Raw genomic sequence first — 11,107 nt, forward strand, 5'->3', positions numbered from 1 at the left:
ATCGTTTCAGCCTCCAGTCAATCCACCATCAGGTAAAAAAGAAAGAAAAAAAAGAAAACAAACAAAAAAGTGGCTTAGTTTCACCATTTCTATGTGTGGAAGCTGAAAAGTTTAGAAATTAGTGAAGCTGCGGAGTTAACCCAATGTCCGATCTCTTTTATTTTACCTTTTACAGCTTCTGTAACTGCATCAAGCTTAAATGTGCGACTCAATCCAAGTTTCAAAGCAGCATTCTTTGCAGATGAAACATTACCCTCTTTCTTTCAATGCCAGATTTCCATTCTGTTTTAACATTTAATTATGCTAGAAGTTGTTATTTCAAGAAGCTGTGGGTTTCAAACTGCTTTATTTATATAAAAATGATATTTGTCATAATTTTTCAAGAAGGCTATGTGCCCTACTCTTCTGACTAATTTTTCAATAGAGATGTGCCATAGTAACATTTTCTCCCTGATAAATATTTTTATTAGCTTTATAAACACGCTAAAAAAGTTGTTGAAAATGGCAAAAATCAAACCAATTCTAGTGAATTATAACAAAGCTACACCATGGTAATAAAAAACATCTGCTGGCGATTCGTCATTTTTAGGAAAAGTTTATTGTCTAAAACACTAAGGGCCAAATTCAGGGACCACTGATTTCATAAAAACCTGACATACGTTTCTCTCAGAAAGTCTAGGAATGCAGCTGACACACAGCTTAAGGTATTCGAAATTATTTTAAAAGTTTTTCATTGTTCCCTGTATTTAATTTTCTTTTAATGGACTTGAAGTGTTGTCTTTGGGCTTGGAAAAAGCTGGCCCCCAGTTTAATGGCACCAGAGGGAATCATGGAGATTTGATCTTGTCAGAGCTGTAAAATCAGGGTGGAGGAGAAGGCCACCAGCTCCCCTCCTGGACCGAGGGGAGTGGAGGGCTGTCCTGGTGTCCAGGGTTGTTCTGGAAAACTCCCAAGTTGGTGGGGGTGCCAGGGGGTTAAAGACAGACATTGTCCTTTGGAGACAGTTCAATTAGACCATCCACAGAGCTGCACAGAAATGTTGTAAACTGGGAGACCTGGAATGAGATGTGAGTGTGCATCAGTCATTCCTCTGAGTATCCCAGGAAGAGGAAAACCAGCCCCCTGTGTAGGTCCCTGGTGGAACTATGGAAAGTTCAAGACCCTCTGTTCAGCTTCTCTTAGGTTTGGCAAACTCTTAGTCTGCATTTCAGTTGTAGAAAGTCATTCTTAACCAGATTCTGAGCCCCTCACGACAGGAAAGACACTGAGGTGCTGGAGCGTGTCCAGAGAAGGGTAACGGAGCTGGTGAGGGGTCTGGAGAACAAGTCTTGTGAGGAGCAGCTGAGGGAGCTGGGGGTGTTCAGCCTGGAGAAAAGGAGGCTGAGGGGAGACCTTCTCGCTCTCTCCAACTCCCTGAAAGGAGGGTGTAGCCAGGGGGGGTCGGTCTCTTCTCCCAAGGAACAGGCGATGGGACAAGAGGAAACGGCCTCAGGTTGCACCAGGGGAGGTTCAGATTGGATATTAGGAACAATTTTTACACAGAAGAGGTTATCAAGCCTTGGAACAGGCTGCTCAGGGCAGTGGTGGAGTCACCATCCCTGGAGGTATTTAAAAGCTGAGCGGACATAGCGCTTAGAGACATGGTTTAGCAATGTTTTTTGTCAGTGTTGGGCTGACGGTTGGACTTGATGACCTGAAGGTCCCTTCCAACCCAGGCAGTTCTATGATTCTATTATTTTAAGTTCATAGTGATGCCCATATGTTAAGAAGTGAAGGACAAGTAGATTCTTGAACACCAAATCCTCAGCTCAGCATCCAGCTGTTGACAGTAAAGGAATTTCTATTTGAGAACATCAAGCAATATTTCATGTATATATAGGGTAATCATGCGGCTGTGGATATTTTGACCCCTTGGGGCTGATGGACGTAATGGGTGTGTTTTGGTCAGGGAAGCACTGCTAGTCAGGAAGAATTTCTAAGGGAAGGGCGACCTCACATACACTCTGTGTCTCATGTTCCTAAACATCTACAGCTCTGTTGGAGACAGAAGAATGACCTAGACATTTCTTCAGCCTGATTCCAGGACGCCTTTATATTTCAATTATTTAGGAAAATCGTGAGATGTTCTTCATAAGCCATTCTTGATCCTGTTTTGATTTGTGAGATCACTACACAGAGATGTGGTGGGTTTGGAACACTTTTGTCTTTAATTTGCCCTGAATGAGGTACGGTTCCTTTTCACTACGAGGCAGTTACTTTACAGCCCTCTTTCTTTCCAGCCTTTAGGACTGATTTGGACTGAGCTATAGCATACAATAAGTCATCAGCTGGAATTTAAGGCACCCCACTGCCTTCTGAAAGAAGCTCTGGCTTAAAAATTGAAGTTAAAAGACCGGTGAGAGCCCTTCAGCTAAACTCGGAAACACTGTATACATTGTGGTCAAACACTAATTAAACAGTAACTGAAGTACTAATTAAACAGTTACAGCTAGGGGCTTTGACATTCAGTTTCATGTGTCTGTATTTTACTGGCATCATCATGGGTGGCAAAAACAAAACTACTCATAGGATCAGAGATTAAATACCTTTAATTTCACCAGCTTATTGTTTGTTGATTCAGCTGCAATAGTGGCCATTAAAAAGCTACTATTCAGTCATGGTTAACACACAGCAGTGCCTTGTATCTCAGAGGAAACTGTACCAGGAGTGCTTCACATCAGCTCTGTTCAGACCAGATACAAGTGATACTGCAGCGAAGGAATGACTTTTAAGGCTGATTCTTAGAGACAGGAGAGAAAGAGCTACAAACTTCCATCCAGCCCGAGAAGCAGAAACATCTCACAGATAGTGAAGTACCTGAACTGAGCAGCAGTTGGATCTCCATGTGCCATCTCTACTTATAAAAGCTGTCATTTCTGCTGGTAGAAGTTCTCATGAACTTTGTCTTTCTTTTTTTAGGGTTTTTTTTTTTTTTTTTTGTAATGGGGTGAGCTCACTGAGCTTGACCCGTTTCAACATAAATAGGGTGCTACCCATTACCTTTTCCGTGGTTCATCCCCCTGCGTGCACTAAATTCACCATGGATTTCAGGTGAGCTGAGCTTTGATGAACCTGGCAGGACTTTCAGGCTGGAAGTCAAAGAAAGTGCTGATATGACTGAAGTTTGCATAACTGTCTTCTATGTGAGCTGCTACAAATCCATGAGAACTGCTGCAGAGAATTTCAAGAGACACAAAGAAAGCTGCCTAATGAAAAAGAGCTCGTAAACAAAGCCAAGCCAAACAATCATAAAAACTCTGTGCATATTTTGTCTAGATACTTTCTGGTACTGTACATTTCCTGTTTTGACAATCATTTTAACTGCTACCATACATCAGTCCAAGGATATGACAATGCTACAAAAACCACTACAATATATCACTTTCAAGTAGTTCATTTTACTGAAAAATGCTATTGCATTTTTTCAGATGGAGTCCTCTTCTTTTTAAGAAAATACATTTAAATGTACCGTCTTCGTCATGAGCCAAATCCTTCAGTCTTTATTCAGATAAAACTTCCCGTTAACTCTGTGTTAGTTTGGCTAAAAAGAATGACATGTCTGCATGTAAAAATATTGATTTCTGCAATATTCTGTAAAAATATTTGGCTGTCTGCATGTAAAAATATTGATTTCTGACTTCTGAGTGAGTGGAGGAAATTTAACGGGTGTGGAGAGAGACCTTGATAAAATGTAGGACAGAAATAGATTCAATTTGAAAATGAAGATGCACCTACAGTACCTCTGTCATGTCTTATATCCATATCAACATTGCTATAGAAAGTCGAGTGTTGGCAATTGACTAAAACTCAAGGAAAAACACTACCAAGTATTGACAATGGCCTCAGGAAAACTCTGATCCTTAAGATGGTAGCATGCTAAGAAAAACTCATACTGAGCAACAAATAAGATGATTAAGAATACAGAGCACATATAAGCAAGAGTAGCACTGAGAAACTGTGAAGCAGGAATTTAGATCTTTCACGTTACACATACAATCTCCAATTTCTAATTAAGCACCTGAAAGGGAAAATTAATTGGAAAATACAGAAAGGAAGACCAGACAAAATATGAAAATAAATACTACCATAAAGACAACAAATACAAATTGGACTGGAAATAGAAAAGTAGGTGCTGGGCTACAAAAGCATCGTGCATAGGCTTCAGGTCATCTGGTGGAAGTTCTCATGTTCCTTGCCCTTTTATTTTAACTTTTTCTAAAACAAGATTAAATGATCTGGAAATTTATGCATATGTTTTAACTTCCTATCATTTAATACACTTGCAGTAGAACAAACAAAACAAAATGTTATAACAAACTCAGAGATGATTATTTAAAATTTAGAATAACAGATCATTACAAAGGCCAATGGAAAAATTAATATTGCCACCTATTGGTGAAAATAGAGAAGGCCAAACAATTCCTAATAATTTGCATATCCCCAAGGAAGATCTTGGCCTGTGTAAAATGACTGATAGTTATTGTTTTGATTTACCTGACACCAGCTAGTCCAGGGACTACACAGAGTAATCTCTGTGAAAACGTCAGCGCTGCCATATTCCTTTCCACTATGGCCAACGCCATTGAACCCCAAAAGACTCAAACACACCCCCTCAAAAAAAGAGAAAGAAACAATTGCAACCATCTGTTTTGCTATTATGCAGTATATTTAATAACAGCACTTCTCTAACAACATTAAATTAAATTCATTAACAATCTAACTCATTGGATAGCAGCAATTGCTTTATATTCACTCTCGTCTCAGCTAAATCTCATTTTTCTTTCACATATGTCCTACCACAAAAACCTTCCTTTGATATATTGAGTACTCCTTTCCCTCCTCTTCTTCTTGCCTTTTCTTCCTTGTATTACATCCACTATTTCTCTTTTATATTTGATACCTATACTTCTCCCATTTGTTCACATTACCATCCATCCACCCAGACATAACCACATGCACATTCCTCCCCTCCTCCTTGCCTTAAACAATCTCTCTGCAAAATGAGCAGCAACTTTATGATAGTCTTTCTTGGAAATTTGCCTTTCTGTTAAATAAAAAAAAAAACTTAACAGATGAAGTCGTTCTGCTCCTTTGGTTTCCCTTGTTCCTGATATATCTCTTTACATTGCTTAAACAAGTAACGATGTCAAGAGATACACTTTGCCTTCTGTTTTTGATAGAGTAGCACCTTCAGAAAGTCTCTTCTACACTCGGTAGTACCTGGGTCAATACACAGCACTCCAGAGGAGGCAGTGGATCCATGGTCTGCCAAGCCCACTTTAAATTCCCACAACCCAGAACAGTTAAGTTTTATCGGTCTTGAGAAATGGGGAAGATTTTCATTCTCTCTCTTTTTTTTTTTTTTTCTCCCCCTGCACACACTAACATACCATCAAGGCAAACAGTACAGAGTTATTTCTAAAATGGCTTTTTAAGTACCCAGATACCTTTATAGGACACATAATTTTGATTTTAATACGTATTTACAAAAGAACTTGCCTGAAATTATTTGGACAAATTTTCTACTAAAGGCTGCCTCTCTAAGATAGTATCAGTCCTTTGAAGCTCCTCCCTCTCCTCCAAAAGCAGAAGGAAATAGAAATGCCTTGCAGAGTACCCTAGGGATCTGAAAAGATGGTCTTAATAAGTCCACAGCTGAAGGCACCGTTGGGGAAACTCTGCTGCTGGTCCTTCCTTGCAGATTTACAAGATATCAGTTCACATCCTTCAAATGCCTGCAACTATTGTGGAAGTCTCATGCCATTTTGGATTCTATTGGTCAAAAACATACTTTAAATTCTAGAAGAAAAATCAATATGCAGATATTGTAGCCTTGTGAGGACAGCAGCCATGAGCCCCCACCAACACGCAGGGTTTAATGAGAGGACTTTTTAATTAACTTAGGCTCTGGATAAACTCGTGGTCTAGCTCCATAAAAAACCAAAACCATGCAATAATGTGAAATAACATGTACCATGTAAAATTATAGAGCCTTGTAACTTTCTGTATTTCTCAGGGCAGGAAAAACCTTAACTCAAACAAGGTATTTCAACACAAAGTAATCCAGTCCAACCTGGGGGAGGAGGAGCACAAGGGGCCTTGGTGTCCAATGACAATCAATGAAGAAACTCTAATTTATCTTGAAAAATGCATAAATAATTAAATTAAATATTTTTCTCCAGAGCCTGCCTTAATCCAGACTATATAAAGGATACCTATGTTCCTAACCTGCAGCACAGGGAAGGAAGATTTTCAAATTTCTGTGTTCAACAAAAAAATTATCCTCACTTGCAACAACACAAAGTTTGCTTTATCACACGGTTTCAAGAAAAATTAGCAGAATATACTGTGTAAGTTGCTCCAGGCAAAAAGAAAGAACACTGTTACCACGATCCTGCTGGTTGTAGGGAAAAAGGAAAAAATATCCCCACAGTTTTTACTAATCTTGTATCAATAATGCTTAAACTGGTATCGCTTCACATGTTAACTCAGATATCTACGGTGGATAGATTTCTCAGGAAGACCTGTGGTCAGCTTCAGAGTGGCCACAGAGCCAGACTAAAACTTTACATTCAGGGTTTGGTCCAGGATGTCCCCTTGAGTGCAATATTATCTTCAAACAAGGTATTTCTTGGCAAAATCTTTTCCTTTCTGTAAAAATAAATGGTTACTTCACAAAGTCTTTTTAGTGGTTTTTTTTTTTTTTAAATATGAATGGACTAACAGATACAAATTATGGTTATGGTTTAAAAGTCTGGAATGTCATCAAAGTTCCCTCTCTACCTGAGGGGTAACAGTAACCCAGTCTATGGGATCCCTCTCTCATGGGGAGGTGATCTGAAAGGAGCGGCATAATATATTTAATCAGAGCTCTGTTATTTAAGACGCAAATGGTAAAGTTATTCCCCTATTATTTATGTGGTGCTATTGGGGTGGCAGTAATATCTTAAAAATATCTTTTTTACTATGTGATATCTTGTGTCAAAGAGGAAGATAAAATAATCAACAACACTGCAAAATAAAATCATGAAAAGAGATATTTTCCTGTATCTTTCCAAGTGGTAGGGAAGGTCGGCCACTTTTTAAGCTGTTGCTCTTTTTTGAATTATTTTTTTCTTGTCTTCATTTATTTTGGAGCACCTACCCTCTAAGCCTTGTGGCCAAGGAGGAGTCTAGTGAAGGCTCCAGTCCTACATTCAGATTCATCCTTTTGGCCACTCAGCATCGCACAGGCATTTGTTTGTCAGTTCAGACCCTAATTTGGGGGAGAAATAGAGCCAGAGCCCAGGTAATAAACAGTGATACCCGAAAGGGATGGAAGACAGGGCAAACATTTGCAGGAGTCAGTAAAACACACCCCACTTTCAGACAGGCTGGTTTCAGGTAGGATGCTCTATTCTTGTGAATGACAACGAAGAAAACAGAGCAGTAGTTTGGGGAAGACAAACAAGGAAATAGAATATCAAAGCAGACAAATGTAGCAGAGCAAAAGTGTTAGAGAGCTATCCAGTAAAAATAAAAGGTAGGTAAAAAGGAAGACAGAGATATATGCAAGTTCTTAATGGTGAGGACAAGAAGCTTCCTCTTTATCCTTCAAAAAGCACACAGTTGTATAGACCAGAGAAGAGAACTTAAGCAAAGCGGAGAGAAAATGCAGCAGACAGGCATGAGGAAGCATTTGAGCAAGTTTCAAAGCTACTGCAACCTACATTCTCCTTCCCTAGTTCTCCCTGAACCCTGGCAGAAAACAATAAACAGGGTGCCAAGAATAAGATTTCAGACCTTGGCTCTCCTCCTAACACACGCCGTGGACAAGCAGTGGAGCCGACACCTTGAAATCAGACGGCAAGCTTTCCTCTGCAGAAAATATTCTTGAAAGTCCTGTTCCCGATCCTTTAAAGCTCAAAATTCAGGATTATATCACAGAAGATAAACCTCGTTGTTTTAGCCTGATGTTGTTCCTTAAAAAAAACTCAAATCTTGGCCTTGCCAAGTTCTTGCAGATCATCAGGAAAAGGTAAAGGCAGGTAGTATTTGGTTGCTGCTACGAGCAACTAATTGAATAGTTTAGTTAGTTTTATCTTATCTGGTTCTATCTTAGCTCTTATCTCCAGTCATGGTGCCTGGGGGAAGCCAAATTTCTGTGGATCTAGATGAGATGTGGTAGCCTCTCCTGTTTTAAAATTGTCCTAGGATTCAAACACCTCGGTCTAAAAAGGGAGAACACGCTCTCAGTGCACTCCTTGCTTCACATCTCAAGGGAAGGAATGGCACTGTGTTTCCAGCAGGCTTAGATCATTGGAGGGAGCTTTTGTTGCTGCTGCTCATGGCAAACAAAGCACTGAAGGCCATGTCATTATTAGTTTCCATATTCTCCTCAGCCTCCAAGCTGGAGAGCTTTTATAACATGAGACTGACGCTGACGGTCTTAAGCCTTAAGAGAGAGGAGCAAAAGCAAACAGAAATGGGGCTGAGAGTCTAGGAGAGAAGAGCTGTGATTGTCTTTCTCCCTTTTTTTACATCCGTCCTTGGCAGCTTTTCGCCAGATGATTAAGTAAATAATGCACATTGTGTCTCGATGCAAGGTATGTGAAAGGAGGAGGGCACAGCGCATTCTGTATCTGTGGTATATATCACAAAGAGTAGATTTACATGAGACTTTTTGATTCAAGCAGCAATTAGTTTCCTCCATTCTTTTTAGATTTATTCAGGTGAGTAGATGAGAAGGGCATAAGGGCCAGCAGTAACAAATGTGCCTAGGAAACTACACCGACAAAGGAGAGCAACATTTATCGCTTTAAAAGGAATGCCTCCAGATCCTCAGACACCTCGACTTGGCTTCCCAGGACTTCCAATTCTGCCCACTTTCTTGTGTTCCTCCCTGTTTCAAAACAGAGAGAACTCCTCTCTTTCAAGACAAGGAATGCAGTTTCCGACACCAGTCTTTCTTTCCTGTACATTCTACTGAGGAAAAAAATAAAGAGGTAAAGAAGCAGAGTCATTAATGAATTTCTTGTATCTAATCACCAGACGAAATACAATTAATGCTTCTTTTTGGAAAAATAGAGGGACAAAAAGAAAAACAATGAAAAAAAAATCCAACAAACTAATGAAAGAACGCATCCTACCCCCAAAATACCCTTTGGTCCTGCTGTGTGCGTTAAACTCTGGATTGTTTCCTAATTATTTCAGGAGGGGGAAAAGAACTATCAAAGCAAACTTAATTTGCCTCAACTAGGAGCATATCAATGAATGAATATCTTCCTGATTAAAGGACGGGAGCTGATGTAAAAGATTAGTGTATTTAGCATAAAATCAGCTGTGGCCAGCTCGGGAAATGTCAGTGCTGCCACAGACGGTGTGTCTATCCTGCCTGTGCTCAAAGGACATCCTCGGAATGGTTGATGGCACTATTAGAGATGGAGGCACCCTGCGTCGTGCAGCTGGCATTGAGTGCCTCACTTTTTAATAGAGGCAGCCAGACAAGACCCCTAGATTACACACCGACCCCTATAACTTGAAACTCTAAGGAGAAAGCTGACCCGACAAGCAGTTATGATGATCTATTCAAAGTGCTTGAATACTCTCTTTTTGTGTGTGTGTGTGGAATAAACGTATGTGAATGAACCTTCACTGCCAATCCGACAGTCTGCAACCCCCTCCTACTGGTGTTACCTCCCTTCCTCCCTCCTCTTCCCTCCCTGTACTCCCATTAAAAGAAAAATGGAAGGGGGACAGGGAGAAAAAAAAAAAAAAAAAAAAAGAAAGAAAAAAAAAAGACTTCTGTTTATTATATTCCAGGTACTTTGAGGGGAAAAATTCAAATACAGGTGCACCAATTGAATGCTGCGATAGGGCTCGTGGATGTGAGTGTGATGCATTTGTCTGCAGAACTTGAGAACTTCACCCGTGCTAGTTGCTTGACACGAGGTGGGTTGAGAGGAGTATCCCTGAGAGAGATCAAGTCCACTTCACACTCAGAAAGCCTTTTTTTTTTTTTTTTTAATCCCTGGCTCTGTTCTCTTAACGGGTTCTTTTCTTATACTTAAGTGTATTTTTTCCCATTTCGCCCGGCAGAAGTGACGCCAAATGTAGATGAGCTGTTACTAAATCAGTGAAGGGAACTTGCCTTACCAGCTACTTTTGACTGGTACCAAACGTGCTGGTAAAGCTTTTCAGCATGACTTCAGGTACATCAGATTGCTTCAAGGACTTTAGTAACTGTCACAACCAGAGTAGGTGTTTTTGTCCTGCTTTATTTGAATATCTGTGACAAAATGGGCAACATTTCAGTTTTTAGTGGTTTTTTTTCTTTTGCGTTTTGTTTCTAATTTTTGACTTGAATTGCCTTCAACAATACCTTTGCCATAATTAGTGAAATGTTTCAACATATTATTTTTCCCTAAAAATAAAGTCTGAATTATATGTAGAATTAAACAAACAAAACCAAAGAAAAACAAGTGAAAACCCCACCCATTTTTCATCTAATATATAAGAAAGAAAAATGAAATCTGCAATAAACAAGGATTAGCAGGTCATTACAAAAATGCAGGTATGAATTAAGTACATACGTGTTCTAACTAGAACTGGGTTATTCTAATAATAAAATTACTCATTAATCATACATTAAACAAAAATATCAACTGCAGTATTAAACTACAGAGTCTTTCATCCCTTTGCAAAAAGATTGAAATTAATTAATTAATCCTGCAACATTTCTAACTACAAACAGCTTGTATGCTGGAATGCAGGGCTTAAATCTGGTATTAATGAAATTTCATAAAATTCTATTTCCTTCTTGGCCTATTAGTCTTCTTGCCAGTCTAATTATGACATTTAATCTATATGATCATTATTAATCACTGGCCATTATACTTTTCCCTATAAATTCCTATGGCTGGTTCACATTTGCGAAAAAAATTCTGAACTTGGCTACAATACACAACTACAACTGCACTTATCTTAGAAAATCTATTTTAAGAACCCAATTATGGGACAATTCAGCAAGAGATTCTACTCATAAATTCAGCAGCCAAAGCCATCAACCCCTATATATCTTATACGGTCC

Source organism: Numenius arquata, chromosome 4 (genome assembly GCF_964106895.1).
Source record: "Numenius arquata chromosome 4, bNumArq3.hap1.1, whole genome shotgun sequence".
Classification (NCBI taxonomy): Eukaryota; Metazoa; Chordata; class Aves; order Charadriiformes; family Scolopacidae; genus Numenius; species Numenius arquata.